Source organism: Anser anser (genome assembly GCF_964211835.1).
Source record: "Anser anser genome assembly, chromosome: Z".
NCBI lineage: Eukaryota > Metazoa > Chordata > Aves > Anseriformes > Anatidae > Anser > Anser anser.
Genome location: NC_139723.1, coordinates 38465536 through 38482786, shown reverse-complemented (window position 1 = coordinate 38482786; position 17251 = coordinate 38465536). Strand labels below are relative to the sequence as shown.

The 17251-nt window shown below is 38.8% G+C and overlaps 1 protein-coding gene across 36 annotated transcripts in view; it reads right to left on the bottom strand.

Annotated features, from left to right (window-relative positions):
- Window positions 1–17251, bottom strand: part of CDC42SE2 (CDC42 small effector 2) — a 76093-nt gene that overhangs the window by 36383 nt on the left and 22459 nt on the right. For 2 of the 36 annotated variants that reach the window (XM_083816100.1, XM_083816103.1), the window contains one exon: window positions 14296–14423. The exons of 28 other annotated variants lie outside the window; for them this stretch is intronic. The gene's annotated coding sequence lies outside the window, so the exon portion shown is untranslated. Of the gene's footprint in view, window positions 1–1088; window positions 1343–5576; window positions 5723–14295; window positions 14424–15366; window positions 15392–17251 lie in introns of those variants that run through there. 6 more of the 36 variants (XM_083816111.1, XM_083816112.1, XM_083816108.1 and 3 more) reach the window with 6 other exon arrangements.

Sequence of the window (17251 nt, the reverse complement as noted above, 5' to 3'; positions counted from 1 at the left end):
TAGTAGGGGTGTGGAGCACATTCTGTTACTAAGAGAGACAGCTGATACTGTAAGCATTCATGTCCTACAGAAAAGTTAAACAGAGCAGGAAATAATAAAGGATAAAACAGAAGTCAGACATTCTCTCCTCTGAGCTCTTCATACTTACTGGCAAAAAGGGTGTTAGAGAGCATTTACCTTAGTTGATCCAAACAGGGATATGTGCTGCATGCTGTGGAGGGTACAGTTGGAATAAAGCTACTTATGAATCATGTAGGTTAAGAAAAGCCTACTGTTTTTAAGAAACACCTATAAAGTTCCTTTTAAGGGTCAACCTCTATATCCTCTGGCTATGTAACTGTTTGCTATAGCTTCAGACAGGAAGTGTGGTAACAAGGCTATGACAATTACTTGAAGCAAACAAAACCACAGGAAGAGAAAGAAAATGACTGCAGGTGTTAACATCTGAATTTAACTAATTTGCCCCAAAACTCAAACTCCTATTTAAGGAGAGGAAAAAAAAAAAAAAAAGGAAGGCATGTACCAAGTCCTGACTAAGTATTTCACAGCGTGTCATGATGTACCACGACATGCACATGTATGCACAAAGTCATGGCTAGGACTACTATGGGTTTTTTAGTCTCCAGTAATTTACAGGAAAGAAATTTACAATTGTTCTTCATATGGAAGAATAATTTCATAAATGTTTTCTTTTGCCTTAGATGCCCCAAACAGCTGTCAATTGTTTCAATCCTTCATCAACAGAAAATTATTTTAGAGTTGTTTTTTTTAAAACTTTTTTTTTAATATATTTTTCCCTTTAAATCTATATTATAGCTGTACCATTTCCTCTAGCTGCTTAGCAGATTCATTTCTTTCTGTCACTTGACTATGTATGGGCGAGATGAGGTTAAGGTGTATCCAAACTAACAGGTTGAGCTTGTGCACCACTTCCATGGACTTTAAGCCGTAGCAACTGGTGGATGCTTTCCAGCTCTCAAAGGAAGTGGGAAGTGTTTACTTCCCTGACAGCTTGGTTTTCAAACTACTTTTGGAAATAAAATGACCTGTAAGACAAGCAATGTAAGCTTAGAAAAAACGCTACTTACTGAGAAAGTTGCCTTCATACCTGAATTTTGTACCAGAGGCTGTCTCGGCAGTGCTGAGGCACTTGCAAAAGCACTCTTCCTCCCTCTTCCCAGCCCGAGTAGACGCTGCTGGGGACTTTGCCGCTGCTTTCAGTGCACCAGTTATCTTTGCACTCTCAAACCCTGAGAAACCAGAGCTGCGCAGAGCTCTTGCCAGACCAGGGATAACACTCACCGTCAGCACAGGCTGAGTAAGGCCGAAATCTATTTTTCACTTCCTCATAACTTTCCCATATCTATTCCTCCCTCCGTGCCATATGCTTTGGGGTTTAAGTTTCAAGAAAATGAATAAGTGTCTTCAAAGTTTGAGTTAAGACTTTCTCGTGCATTTTTAAACATTTAAAGAATAGGTCCTGATACTGTATAGAAGTATTTTATTCATGCCTTTTCCTATGATATGGTTTTGAACATTTTGCGTGTTCTAAGTTTGTAGTAAGGGATGGCAACAAAAGATGCAGGAAGGGAACAGCCGCAAGCCAGTAAGGAGAAATACCAGGCATTTCATATCATGTCTCTAAGAGAAAACAATAAAGCAGGTACAGTCAGGAAAGCCAGTTGGAAGCATAAAGTACAGGGTCTTTAAACGTCTTTATAAGATTGGTAACATGAAGCTCAAACAGTTGTTCTTATCATTGATGAGTGTCATGCCTTTTTTTTTTTTTGGTAAACCCTTCCTACCCATAATTCCCTGATTTTTTTTTTCTTCCATAGCCACTCTGCTAAATTTCATTATTTCAGTTAAGTGGCCCAGCCTCCAAGCCTCCATGGGTTCAATGCAGTTTTCTAAAAGAGCTGACGCACACAGCTTATATTATTTCTCACACACAGATCTGCCATACGTGCAAACAGGAACTTCCCTCTCTGAAAACCACAACACTGAACATCTAGCAGTTCTGCACTATGAAAATATACAAAGACTAACTGACAACTGGTGATCCAAATTTACCAAAAACAGAAAGACAAACCTAAGACAAAATAAATATGTTGTTCTACCCAAGATAAACTCTAGGCATAATATAATTTGTCCTGTCTAAGAAAAAGTCCATTAATAACAAGTGGAAGCCTTTGAGAATCTAATCCTATGTTTATAGGAAATCTAACTGCATATTTCCTGTCAATTCACACTGGGTAACATGATTTTTAAAATTATATTTAAAGTTCCAATTGGCCAATAACATCATCTTCTTAGCTGACAAACCCTACCGAAGACAGCACAAAAGATTTTTTTTTTCCTATTCTCATCCAATCTCCTTACTAATTCTGACAGGTAATACCAGTTAGAGATAAAAAAAAAAAACAACAACACCTCAAACTAGTGCTCTAATGCAGGATCTGAAAACTGTATCATTTCTGTAAAGAATAGAAAAAAAAAATCCCTAAACAGCTCCCAATTATTACTTCTAAAGTAATGACAGGAAACGATCAACATCCAGGTCCACGGAGTTCATTATTTTAACAACAATGTAGTATTACAGGAGTAGTATGGCCCACAGGAAAAAAAAAAAAAAAAAAAATCTACAACCAACTACTTGACAGACCATATGAGATATTCAAAGGACCCTTACCTGTTCTTTACTATGACAATAGGTAAAAAGCATTCACAGCATTTAATATTCCTTTTTCCACAGAAAACTGATATACCAGAAGCAATCACTTTCTCTTCAAAGCTCTTCAAAGAGCCACAGAAGCGCACATTTTTCATCTACTAGCCTTTAGGGCCCTGTCATATCTCCATACTTATTCTCTAGCCCTTTTATCACTTTCTCTATTGTTAGTTGCTTCAGATGATGAATTCTATGCACATGCAGGCATGTATGCACATGGGGGATGGCTGAAGGAAACTTAAAATCATTTCGAAGACAGCTGGGTCACTCTGGACTAGCCAGGCGAGGTAGGACGTCGGGAACATGTACATGCAGCAGCTGGAGATGGGGCCCAGCGGTTCCATCTCCGTGGACGGCCTCGCTCCTCAGTGCTCCCCTCAGACGCTTCTCCTCACGCTGCCGCCCCACGCAGATCCCAGACGTGGGGGCCTCAAACCCCACCGCTTGCGGTCACCGCTCGTTCAAACTGCTCACACAACAGCCCTACCTGCCCCTACCTTTACAAATCAGGCTGCTGCTGCTCTGCAGCGGGGTCAGTTTTTCCTGACTAGACATTTCAGATCAATGTATTAAAATACTTGCTTTATTTCAGAAGAAGTCCACCTTTGGCCAGAAAACAGAGAAGAAACAGAAGAACCACCACCCACATCAGGCAGGAATATCATGATGTCATGGAGGCATACTGTAGAACCAGGACACACAGATGTCTTGAAACTGGTAGGAGCTGGTAAGTGCTAAATGGGCCTGCTGCGACTTCACCGTGAAGGTGAGCATGGGGACCTACACCAACCTGACAAAGCGAGTCTCACAAAGAGTGCTCTACTCAGAAGCACACATACATGTGAAAACACTTGCCACGGCCACGCTTGCTTTGAGACTGCAGCTGGGCTCAGGTTTTGCCCTCCTCCCATCGGTATCTGGAGCAGCACTGCGCGACATGCAGCCCAATGTGACGCCCAGGCACCAGGGTCAGGTTTCATCTCGGTATACCATTATACAGCAATAGCTGCCTCTCTTCCTCTGCCTCCAGACATTTCTCAAGTCACTCAAGCAAAAAGAAAAGCTAAAAATAACTGTAGAAACAAAGAGTTGGGTTCGCTATTATAATTTAGATCTGCCGTAACACAGGAAAGTGTCCTAATTCTAGAATCCTTGAACAATTGCCAAAACAACAGAAACAAAAAAAAACCACCACACCAACCCTACAATACACTGAAATAGAACTACTAAGGAAGAAGCACACATGACTTCCACAGCACAGGTAACCCCTCCTATACATTTCTACATACCAGAAGCCTACAAAATACTATGACTGCATATGCATGCACCTGTGTGAAGCCAGACACAAAACACGTAACTCAGTAACTGCAGTGATCACAAAAGACTGCATTCCCATGACCAAGACCATCATGCTGTAATACAGCAAATATGAAAATAACCATAAAGGTAAAAAATTCTTACCTCTACAAACTTGAAACAGCTAGTCTATATAAAGGAGAACAACCACAAACTGAAAAAAAGTTTCTAGGGTCAGCTGGTAAAGAAAAAATATATTAGAGTTGCCGTCAGTCTGAAATAAGGCTTTGCAGGTCAACAGCACCTTTTCTTTTGCTGAAAGCAATGCTTATTTTTCAAAACAGAATGAGATTTAAAGAGGAAAGATGGAGGAAATCCTCAGGAGATTTTTGTTGCTAAGATTGTGTACACTAAGCTATTAACATGCACATATAGACATAACTTGTTAGTAGCTATAACAGTACCTATCTAGACATGATTGTTTCACAGGAAATCCTATAATCCAGTATCCTATTTTGGGACCACTTTCAGGCAGCAGCTTGATTCAGAAGCTGCAGATCAGTTACAAGGAATTATTTCTCGTTCCTTCTCCATCCCCCAAGTTCTCAGAGTGACTACAAATGATACTCAGTATTCAGCTAGGGTATTTACAAAAAATATTTGACCTCAGAGAGTTCTTTCATGTCTTTTTCAAAACACTGATGTAATGTTTATCTAGACACTTAAAGGCAAGAGCATGAAAAATTTAATTGCAAACAAAATATTGAACATTTTCAAAGATTTTCATTTACGATATTTACCTATTACTCTTTTGGTTGAAAGTGCAGATGAAGTTTGTTGTTTGGTATGTCTTTTATATAGAAAAAAAAAGACAAACTTTCCCAAATTAAGTTTAATTATATATCAATAAAGCTTAAGGAACCAGGTGGAGACATGCAATTTTAGAAACAAGTATTCTGAGAGAAAAGATACTATGCCATAATATACACAGAAAAATAGCCAATTTAAAATAAAAATACACAGTACACAAGACAAATTTCTAGCTCTGAAATGCAATTTCAATGGAGATACCAAAATTATTGACCTAGTTAAGAAACAAAGGCAGTTTCAAAATGTTCCAGATGCATTATAACAAAGTATGTATTCTCAACAGAACAGCCACTACTGTTCTGACATCTGAATGTACAGGAAGTTAAATTGTCTCCTCAGAAATGACCCGCTTATCATGCCAAGAAACTCTGGATTATATTCCCTGTGTACCCACAAACAGTTCAAGGCCATTACTATTAAAAACGCCAATTTGGAAAATGCCCTCTGGGTCATATCTCAACAGTGGTTAAGTTATGTACAGTTTTATTGCCAATGTAAAACCGCCGTAAATCTGAAGTGATCTGGCTGTCCTGTGCAACAACCTGCGTATACATGGGCATGAGACTTACCTCCACTGATAACATAACCAGTTCAGCAGAAAAAACTAAGATTGAAAGCACATCAATTCTTCATGCTAAGAATTACTTCTCCGACTAGTTTTAAGACAAATTGTACATACCTGTAAATACTAAAATAGCACTTCAACTCCCCAAACTGAAAGCTGCTGACTTGCAGTGCTTGTCTACTAAATATGAAAGAAGTTTTATATTCTCAAGTTAGTGACTCGCTATAAGGAAGTAAACAGGCAACGTGACAAGTGTAGTCTGACACCAAATAACCACAGGACTACAGTGTTTGAACCCCATAGTGAACTTCTAGTTGTATTAAGTACAGCTGTTCCCATACAAAAGACAGAAGATAACTGCACAGCATGTAGTTAGAAATTGTACTACCACACATACTATTAAGAAATTGAGTATCACAAATAGGTTATGATTTCCAAGATGCAAACTCAGTCTGCCAACAATTTCATGAGTTTCAATGAATAAATTGCAAAAATAATCCTGCATCACGAACTATTCAATCTTTTCCAAGAATATAACAATTGCTCTTGCACACTGACTGTTTTCTGTTAATTTCTTTTCCTTTTTTTTTTTTTAAATAACACCTCAGTTTCTTAAAGCATCAAAAATAAAATGCTTGAGTGGAATGAATTGTGATACATACAAACATTTCTCAAACTAAATACCTTTCTGCTCTTTGTTATGCAAAAAAAGTATTCTCTACATGTTACATGAACATGCACGAGGACTCAGCACAGCCTGCCACCTCTATTTAGTGTTTGGTTTGTTTAAGATTGGCTATTTCACAGGGTGGGACAGCCCTGCCCGCCTCCCTCCACAGTATCCTGGCCTCAGGTTATCAATGATGCTGGAGGCACCTGCAGAGAGCTGCCAGAAACACCCCACAGAGTGCAGGTAACTGACATCTTCCAAAACGCTGGAGGAGGTAACTGATGAATACTTAGATAGCTAAGGTTTTCTTTTTTTTTTTCTCTCCAGCAGAAGACCTAATTCACCTACAACACATTTACTCAATTACTATGATTGCAAAATTGCTTCAGCCCGTTGGCTTCGATGTACTCATGCATCTGCTATTAATTCTATTCCCCAAAAACACTGCTTTTTATTTGCTCTCAGCCTTATTTAGCACTAGAAACACCCTTCCTATTCTCTTTCTAATACGTTCTAGACTAAAGTCATGTCACACAATAGAAGTTACATTCATTACAGGCAGAACTACTACATGACATTTGGAAAGCAGAGTCAGGCCAGCTATTCAATGTGACCTAGTTGAAAATTAATCAAAACAGTATTTCTTCCTTCTAAAAGCACAAGCTTGGGGGTAAGAAAAGTACAAAAGACATTGTGAATCACATGACAGGAGGCTGACTTTCAGGCTCCGATCTCAATCCAACCACCGCCTCTAACAGGGAAGGTACAGACTGCCACTGACATTTCCTCCCAGCAATCTCCGTGCTGCAGATTTCAATGCTACCTCCACTACACTGAGAAGTATTTTGTTTGACATCCAAGAACTCTATAGTTTGACAAAAAAAAAAAAAAGCCTTTCTAAACTGAAGAGCACGCTCAATTGCAAGTCCACTCTATTTCTACAAGGGGCAGTAAAGAAAATATAACAGCATGACATTTTGGCCCAATTTACCTTCACAGTCACTGGTTTAATTTTTAACCTCCTTGAACACAGAAAATTCTTCTCGTATGCTAAAGCTTAACTCACGGCAAGTCTATCTGCTTCTCAGATGCTGTTTGAAAAACACGTCTTCCACCACAACACCAGGTGTTCAGAAACTGGTGTTGCAAATGCACTCTCAACCGCAATGCCTGTGCTGTCTGCAGCCTTAACAAGGGTCTGGTTACATTAGAAATGATCAAGCTGCCCAACTCTTCCTACCAGGCTTTGCTCAACGTGACTGACTGGGGGGTTCTGTTCTGGATTAGGAAGAAGCTCCCACAGCAGCACAAGACCACCAGGAAAATCCCAACTCGCTCACAAATCCCCCCAAAACCACACCGCAATCCTCCCCACCCCCAAAAGCCGGGCTGAAAGCGATGGGGCTAGCTGTCACAAGCACCAAGGGTGCCCGGGACAGAGACGATTTCCATGCTCCCTATGGAGAGCGAGCACAGAGCAGCGATGGCAGCGTCCATGTGCAGAGGTGACCCAGACTCAGGACCTCAGAGCATGACCCACACCAAACAGCCCCATCCACCCCTCATCCCCCTAGGTGGGCGATTTAGGCACCGTGGATAGTTAGGACCAAGGAGCTAGAGACATTGCTGTTTTTATGATATGCCCTACAGTGCTGCGTGTTGCTCTCTTTCATGCTGGAACCAAAGCTGCAGCACATGAAAACTGAAAGGACTATTTCCAGGCTATTGCAACAACAAAAAGCCTGCACATAAAGGATCTGTCTTCTCACCTCTTTATTCTAGGCATTTCATGCATGAGATGCATTTATGGGTACAGAGCTATCATAACACTTTTTTTTTTTAAATCAGTAACCTCAAGAGAAGCTCAGCGTGCACAGCCAACTCAGATATTTTTTTGCGAGACTTCTCTTTCAGTTTCACAGATAGGTTCTGTTGTCCTTAAAGGGTAAAGATTGGCGCCCATACAGACAAATTCTGTCTTTAGCTGATACTAACCGGAAAGTTCTCCACGTATCAAGTCAGTATTTTTCAACACTGAGGTCAATAAAGACAGAGTGATTAAGGCACCAGTGCAAGGTTTTCACCGATGAATGTAAACCAAATTTAAGTTGCATGGAGTAAATATGAGATCAACTAATCTAGCTTATTTATTGAATGAGGCTCAAATACAAGAGGTTTCTATCTAAATACACATTTTATTTATAGTCACATTTTCAGATGATAAATGGAGGTATAAAACACACCTTTAATTAGAAAGGTGTTTATTATGCCCCCAAAAAATAACTTCTGAAGGCAGGCTGGAAAAAAACAGTACCCTGTACTCTGACACCCAGCCTCCAGGTCCTCTTTCTACTCTAACACAGATTTAATCAATTCACCCTAAGTTAACGAATATACAATTTAACAGTAAAAGCTGGGGGGAGGGGAGAGAGGGAGCAAAAACAGGAAGGTGACTATCAGAAAAACACTCACTAAAATTTTACTAGATTATAGAACAGTCTCAGTATGCAAGTGGTGGAAGTTCCAGCACATGAGTCATTTAGCACTCAACTGGACAGAGCATTAGTTAAAAAAAAAAAAAAGAGCCACAGGCAAACAGTCATATCTTGGCAAAGAAATTAACAAATGAATGAGCAGATCTTTTCCATTCCATTTTTAAATGATTCTGTGGGAAAGAAATGAAAAGATCTTTAATGTACGACAACACTGCATTACCAAAAATAAGAAAGTTGATTCAGTAACCATTTAAAGAGTTGGTAAAAACTTCAAGAACCAGTATCAAACAGGTAGAAGAATGACAATGTTGTTTTCAACTCTATTTTCCCTGTATTTTAACACAGGCATGACTCTTCATCTTGGGCTGTGAATTCACTGATAGGATTTCTGAAGTCAGGTTTGTGACCGGACCACCACTGCAAAGCCTGGTAATTGCTGAGTTTTTGTAAAAAATCATGCATACCTACAACAGCATATATATAAAGATCTTTGCATATAATCCATCATCGTGAATCACATTGCTAACTATTTAACATGAATTAATTTAATTGTTGAAATAGAAAGCAAAACTGGGAGGCAGGAAATAAGAGTTCTATTCTTGGCTTTGCCATGAACACCCTGACGCTGAGGAAGTCTCCTGACTTCTTGCATTTTGCACGCATGGGAAACTGAGGCATAGTGATCATATTAATTTATAACTCAAGATACTTAAGGACATTCTAAGCACAAGCCATTTTCACCAATTTCAATGTATAACTTCTTGCAGAACTGGGACACTGAAACTGCATGATGATATTAAAGACAGAGGGCAATCCTTCCCCCAGCAAAATAGACCAATAGGCAATCATTAGATTTTAGAATTGTGTATGTTAATCTTCAAATTTTTAGGAGAAAGTATTGAAAAAAATAAGATAAAAATATCGTGTGTTTTCCTATCAAGAAACAGGTATGTTTCTCTGAATTCTGTCTACAGAACTCTGAATTGGCCAATAATAATCTGCCCTGAAAAAAAAAAAAATATATAGTGTCAACAACTTAAACCATGGTAATAAAAAAAACTTTAACTGTCCTGATATCTGCTTTCATTGCATTCTAGCAATGTAACTATAAAGTCACATATTCAGAACGTTTCATAATAAAATTGCAACATTCTTCTTTCTAAAGGGAATCATCAGTTATTCGATCATAATGTTCAGAATAAATAAAATAAGTGGTCTTCTGCATTCAAGGCAGTAATACTGCATGCTGCTTCTCAGCTAACACTTTAAGAAAAGTTTTAATGCTTGTTTAGGTGGGAAAGATTGAATGTAGTATGCTATGTTCTAAGTATATTGGAGAGTGGCTGCAATTATCTGCTGACACTAATTCTCAACTAGTCATGTGAAATTCTAGTATCCTCATGAGGAGTCAGCATGTGATCCCTATCAACTTTTACATACTTTTACTAGTTTCATTTCACCCATGTAAACCTTGTCTTCTGTATTCATAAAAGCTCTGCTGTATACTCAGCAATACTGTGAGAAACAAATGTTATGCAACCTTACTGACAGCCTTTATGAATACAGTAAGTCTATTTACGTAATATATTAATACATCACATATACACTGCCTATACATATCCATGTTTACCTCTCAGGTACACTTGAAGTGGAAATAATCCCCAAAATATTAAAAATAAAAAAAGATCTGCCTTTTTTACTACAATTAGTCAACAACACATGGCTATAATCATGCCAGATACTGCTTCACTTCTTAATGTACCGAAGTCAATATACAATTGTTTGTTTTTGCAAACCTGTATGTTCTATTTAAATGGATTTTCCTAACACAACAGGATCTTAAAGAGCCTAATCATTGTTCTTAATGTACATTTTATAGCTAAGACACGAGACTACAGATGAGAAACAAATGGCTTGCAGATGAGGCAAATTATACAGGAGAAAATAAGCCAAAGAAATAGAAACATGGCTTGGATGGAAAGCTGACTTACTAATGCTGACCTATAGCAGTTACATGGAGAAAAACAACATCCTATTTACTAGTGCATGCATTTTCAAGTACATCGCTATGTCACCAGTCTGCATTTCTTAGTGAGACTGTCCTCTGTCAAGCACTACCAAGTTGAAAGTGTACTTGTATTTTTAACCAGCAAAAATAACAAAAATAAGTAATAGAAACTATGGTTCATTTATGGCCAGTAGTATGCTTCTACAGTTTTGTATTTAGTCCAGTTTTCAGTCCTTTTATTTTTTTGATAACTCTAATGGAAAAAAAATCTTACATTTTCATTTTTTGTGTGGACCATCATCAGCTAATTCAAAGAAATCTTGGTTTAGGACTTGTACATACAAACGAAAATTGTATCAAGTGGACTGTATTTCTTCTAATCTGAAGAGGCCTCTACAATGTTGTTAATCTAGTACTCTACACAAAAAGACATTAAAGTCATAATTGAATGAACACTAACTTCAACCTCTAGTCAAATTTGTGATTTTTTTTTTAAATCAGCAGGCATCCAAATGTCACTTTAAGATAACGAATTATGGGGAATCTAGTATTTCCCTTAGAAAGCTTTCCTGATTATTAGTTATCTTCAGTCTTAAAAGTTTGCGTCCTTGTTTCAGTAATAATTCAGAGTTGTGTAAAAACTTCATCCCATCCCACCATTAACTTTTTTTCTCCCTTTTCTCAAGCAACATTTTCACAACCTCCACACTGTTTCCAAAAAGCAAAATACAGCAAAAAAGCAGTTTTTCTCCTTACTGTACAAAGAAACATCCAGAAGGTGGGCGTACATGGAGGGACGGAAATCACACCTCACCTGTCTTTTGTCATTATTTTTATTATTCATGACATTCTGAGTAAGGACATACAACAGATATATATTTAAATATCAAGGTATATATACATATAAGTAATCAAGGTAGAAATTTTTTCCTCCTTTACAACTGACCTTGACTTTTTGCCATACATCTCTTTGTTTCAAACAAACTAAGTAAATGTATCAGCATTGTCTATGTATCTAGCTTCTGTATGATGATCCACCTGGTACAGCTCAAATCTTTGGAAAGGAATAACGCTACTGGAGGCAGGGCAGAATGAGGAATTTAGAAGAACTTAACCCCAGACCACTCAACATCTCCCCTCCTAAGCCCCTCCACCTTCAAGATACTTGCACTATTATGCCGCTACTAAGGCTTCAGCTGGAGTTTTGTGCACCTTCCGGCATTTAGAACAAACAAGGTAATTGCCCTCAAGCTGTCTGACACCAACATCTTCATTTTCTCCCCTGTGCTGCCCAGGGTCTCCTGCAGCAGCGCTGCGAGAGGGGAGCACTGGGGACAGCAGCCACAGGACAGAAGGTAATATCGGAAGAGCAAGCCAAACAACCCTTCGGTGCTGCGTGCACCTCTTCCGTAGTATGAAGGTGATGAAATGCTAGGCCTTCGACGTGGTTTGAACTAGGTGCTTCTTGCTAGAGAGCCCTTTCACACTTACGTCCCCAGAAATATTCTTGAGGGAGGAGGCCGTGCTTCCTGCTCCTACCCCTGATTTGTCCAGGTCTCCATCCTCAGACATTGCCCCTGCCTACTTCTTGCCTTTTCATCCCTTCCACAAGAACATCTCTCCTCCAAGCACATAGGGTGAGGAAAAAAGACCACTACATACTGCTTTCTGCAATGCCCAAACCAGAATATACGTACAGCAGATGTTCGCAGCATGAAGTGAAGTCTTACCCTGGCACACCAGTGCAGTACTGAAGTTATGTTCTTGTTCCCACTGTAAGCACTTCAGTTCTGCTGTCATGTTACCCTACACTATTTGTTTATCCACAATGAATTAAAGGTTTCAAGTACAAACACCTATATCATGAAAATTTGTTCAGGAGGGACTAAAGGGAAAAATGAAATTATTTACAAGAAAACACATTTTAAAGCAGTATAAATAATTGTGGTATGGATCAGAGGCATACTGTCTCCAAGCAGTATCTATTTTAGTAAGTTACCTACTGCAAACAGCTAAGGAATGGAAATAAAACCAACACACAAACAAAAATATTGCCTCCTCCTTTCCACCTTTCCAACCTTCTGACCTAAACAAAGCAGTCAAAAACCCTAGGGAAGCCTGAAAAGTTAACAGTGCTTCAACCATAGTATATTTCTCCTGCCAAAACAATCACTAGACATACAATACTGCTGATAAACTTAAAAGGTCTTGAATAACAAATACATGACATTTAATACTTATGCTTCCTCGCTATGAAAAGAATGCTGCTGCCACACCAAACAAGATTCTCCATAAATACGAATTAAGTGTTTCTCACATCAATCAAAACTGCTTGCCCACTTGAAACTGGGAAATATTCGGTATCAGCTACGGAATTTTTCCAGACAGCCAACATGACAGGCAATCTTTTTGTAACACACATAATAAAGCTGCGAGGCAAATGGCAGCAGCCACCGCTGTAGCTCTTTGGATCAGGAAGTATTGCCAGGTTCCTCCAAGACCTCTTCTGTAAACTACACTGATAAGGCTACAGAACAAGCCACAGACAGAGAACTGAATTACAGGGTTTAGCTCATGATGGATTTAACATCAGATCCTTCCAAGTTTAAGCTTGAAAAAGTGGCCCTGCCAACTCCACCTACTCTGTTCTCTGTGGCATCTTATTCTACTCATCTGACAGGTAAACTTTGATTAACTACGTTATTTCTCTTGGCAAATACCTAATTCCCTAGATGACAAGATACATATATATCAGATATTCAGAGGGATCATCCTGGCTGCATGTGCCATGGAGAAACATGACCGACCATCACAATTTCATGATGTACAAATCCACCACTTTTTCAGGTACAGCCAGGGTCAGGAAAGCCAAGGATACAGGTATGTGCTTCACTTCAGATGCGACCATACCTGTGTTTAAACACTGTTTAAGCTTTTTCCTTTGCAGAGATTGTGGCAATTTGGAAACACAAAACAGAAAGTATCACAACAGCTTCATTTTCTCTTAAAAATTGCTGTGGCAAATGACCAAGAAACTAGAAATAAACAGACAAAGGTTTGAAATATTAAAGAAAAGCCCAAAAAAGCACACTAACTTTTACAAAGAGGTAAAAGTACAGATTTTTTGACTTTGAGAGAAGATGCACTGTTTCATTTAGCCATAAACTTTTGCCCTTTTTCTCCAGTTACTTCAAACTTAAAAACTTTTGTAGCCAATTTTAAACAAGAGATGGTAACAGCTCTGAAGTATATACAGGTGGCAAATGTCTTCCTGATGACCTTTACAAAACTTGTAGCAAGCATTTCTGCGTACAACAGAACCACTGGAAAACTTCATTATTACTAACAATTTAAGTTAAATTTAGTGGAATCCTCTCTGTTCAAGAAAAACAAAACAAAAAAAACAGAGACATCTTTACTCCCTTCACATTCTGTTAATTTACAATAAAACTATTTAATAATATCATAATATTTCATCTGTACAATCCTTTCCAATGGAAGGTCTGAAACTGAGTCACTGGATTTTGCTGGAGGGCACAATCTAAACTGTTTGTAGAACTGACTTAACTAAATCAACACAAATGAAAAGCAAGCAGCAACTACCTTGACTAAACTGTCAAACTTCTGTAATGTGTTTTGAACTTCTGTAATTCAGTTTACCGTGCAAAGTTTCCCTGCTTTAAATGAGATCCTATCTCCTCTAATGCCACAAAACTGTTCGGTTTTACTTTTCTGTGTGTGGAGGGGTATCTTCCTTCAATCTGTCGACAAAGAAATCTTGCGTATATCTGGAAACAACAACAACAAAAAAAACCACCAATTGCTTTGCCTGGCATAACAATTTTTTATCTGAAAGCTGAGATTAAGGTGTAAGAGGTATGCATTTAGCTAAAAGTTACAGTTCCTCTTTAGCATGCTTTTTCCATTACTGTTGCCCTTCCTCAAATAAAGCGGAGCTCTTTAAATTCTTAGCTTTACTTTCCCTAGCAATTTCCGTAAAGAGCACAAGAGTGACTGCATGCAACTTGTTTTTAACATTTTTCTTCTGAGTGTGTATACGAAGATAGCAAAGAGGAAACGGTCACTTTATTCTATGCAGTTGTTAAATATGGCATTTCAGTACAGCCTTAAATCTCAAGCCAGATCCAAACAGTTCCCTTATTTTTTCTACCACTCACAAAAATACTGAGAATTCTGTAATTTGAAACTAAGGTTGCCTCCGAATATTAAGCAGGTGCCAGCCTTCTCCCTTTGTACTTTAACAGCAAATAAATAAATACACCTGCTAGGGGAACACGTTCTTCCCAGCTTTCACCTTCAGCCCTCTTTCACTGCACAGGCTGCATATAGAACAAGTGAAGAAAAAGGCAAAAGAAAAAACTTAAAAGCCAAGAAATGAGTAGCACATCCCATCTACAATCAAGCTCCAGCAAATCACACTCAAACAGTTTACAAGGACGCTGTTCCAGCTTTCCACCCTGCTCCTGTGCAGGACATGATCACCTCTGCAGCACAGTCAGTGGATGGGAATGTGCTCCTAACTTTATGCTGCCCCAGGTCAGCACATCGGCCTCATCCGAGCACATCCAGGAATCGTAAAGTCTTCTGCTCTGGGCTCTGATTTACAGCCAGCCTGCAGCACAGACATTGGAGACTGCATGTAGGAGGTAAGACAAAACTGGGGAGGAGAAATGAAGTAACGAAACTTGTCATGTCATCCTTCTTCATTACCGTAACTAGATGACCATGATGCAGTAACAGCACCTTCACAGCAAGGTACGCTCGGTTCCTCAGTGGATTTCAATTCCCCTGGTTCTCCCAAGAGAGAAGGGGTGATGGCTTTTGTGCTAGGTTCACTGTGAAGGCCAGATACGGCTGCTGCCCTTTAAAGCACATCATCAGTCACTTCCCCAAAGACCTCTTTGTCTGACACTCAGCCACAGACCATTTGGCTTAAGGTATTCACTATTCAGTCTCCCTCCCAAACAAACTCTCCCTCTCTCCCAAATATGCAGCGAGAACTGTGGTTGGTGATTCACCAACCACAGCTGGGTAATTAATGAAGCTTATTGTATTCACATCAGTAGCATTATCCCAATTCATTCAGGGCTCTCCATGCAAATAGATCAGATTGCCGCATCTTACAAATGAAACATGTATTATTAATTTCTGTAGAAAGCATCTGTCACAATAGCATAACCCCTTTACAAGAACCAATACAAATATTGCAAAAAGTCCTATGAATATATATATATATACACACACATAAATATATTTAAAATAAATTAATTTGTCAAACCACTGCTTCTTTAAGAGTTTTATGCATCTACACTGAAAAAATAAATTACAACTGAATTCCTTCATGCTATTTAACTTATGGCAATGAACTGTGCACTGTATCAAACATCATTATGAATTCTTCAGGAAACAGCCTCTTAAGTTAAGACCCATAAAATCACAACAAAAAAAATCAAAGATTTTTCTACTGTGTATGGGAACATACTTAGTGCTAAGTTCAATACCAGAAATTCCTAAAGCCCAAAACAGGATACAGTTAAAAGTAACAAACAGTAATGACACTAGCACATCTTAAGTAATTGATTTACCTATTTACTAAAATAAACAAAAACAAAAACAAGAACGGGGATTTCAATTTAAGTGTTAAAAATTAACAACAACAACAAACTAGGAAGACTAATGGGCACACAGGTTCTTCTAAATGCTATGCCAGCAGTTTAATTTGCTCATCCTCAGTTGTGGCCATTCTCTTTTGGAAAGCTGCCCTAATTCTTTTCTCCAGTGCCTTGTTGCTAGGGTTGCAGCTGCATGGCCCATTCCCGCTGAAGCGCATGTCTTTGGAGGGGGGCACAAAGGGCTTCATTATCTTTTTCTCAGAGCTCCCACAGTCAGAATAGAGCACTCCCCCCTCTGTCCCCCACCAGAAAGTACTCGGAGAATCCCAGCCGCTCAGTCACGACTATTTACATATGAACACTTGCACCAGGAATCCCATGCCCTTCCTAAATTGCAGGCGACTTCCACAGGTTGTTCCAGTTCTGCCAAGGGGTCTTCAAAAGTTGTTCATTTATTGTTCAGTCATCTTTACTTGCGATTTTATGGAAAGTTAACATTGGAGTATAACTTTGGAATTAGTAAAATGATTGGTGATGTTAGTGACTGGTTTTCAAAAGCATGAAGAACCATCTGCTAACATTGCCAATCTTCAAAAGACTTTTGTTTAGAAGTCCAGGCCTTCTTCTGGGTACACAGCCTCACACCAGCTTAAGGCACAACACAGAAAAGGACACAGCTACCAATCTAAAACACTGTTCATTGACATTGAACTTCCTTCTCAATGATTAATTTAAATCTTTTATTGATATTTACAACTGCATTCATTCAGTGAACGTGCTAACACAGTTGCACCAGTTATAAAGGCAAGAAGGATACGGGCAGTGTTTCCATGAAGAATATTTAGCAAGACAAATAAATTTAAAAAGTTAAGAAATAAAAGTCAAATTCCAAATAATTACCAATAAACTGTTTCTTGGCTTGGTTTTGGTATCCTCTTGCTTGTAAGTGCCAGTACATTTTCAGCCATTTCCTATGAAAAACT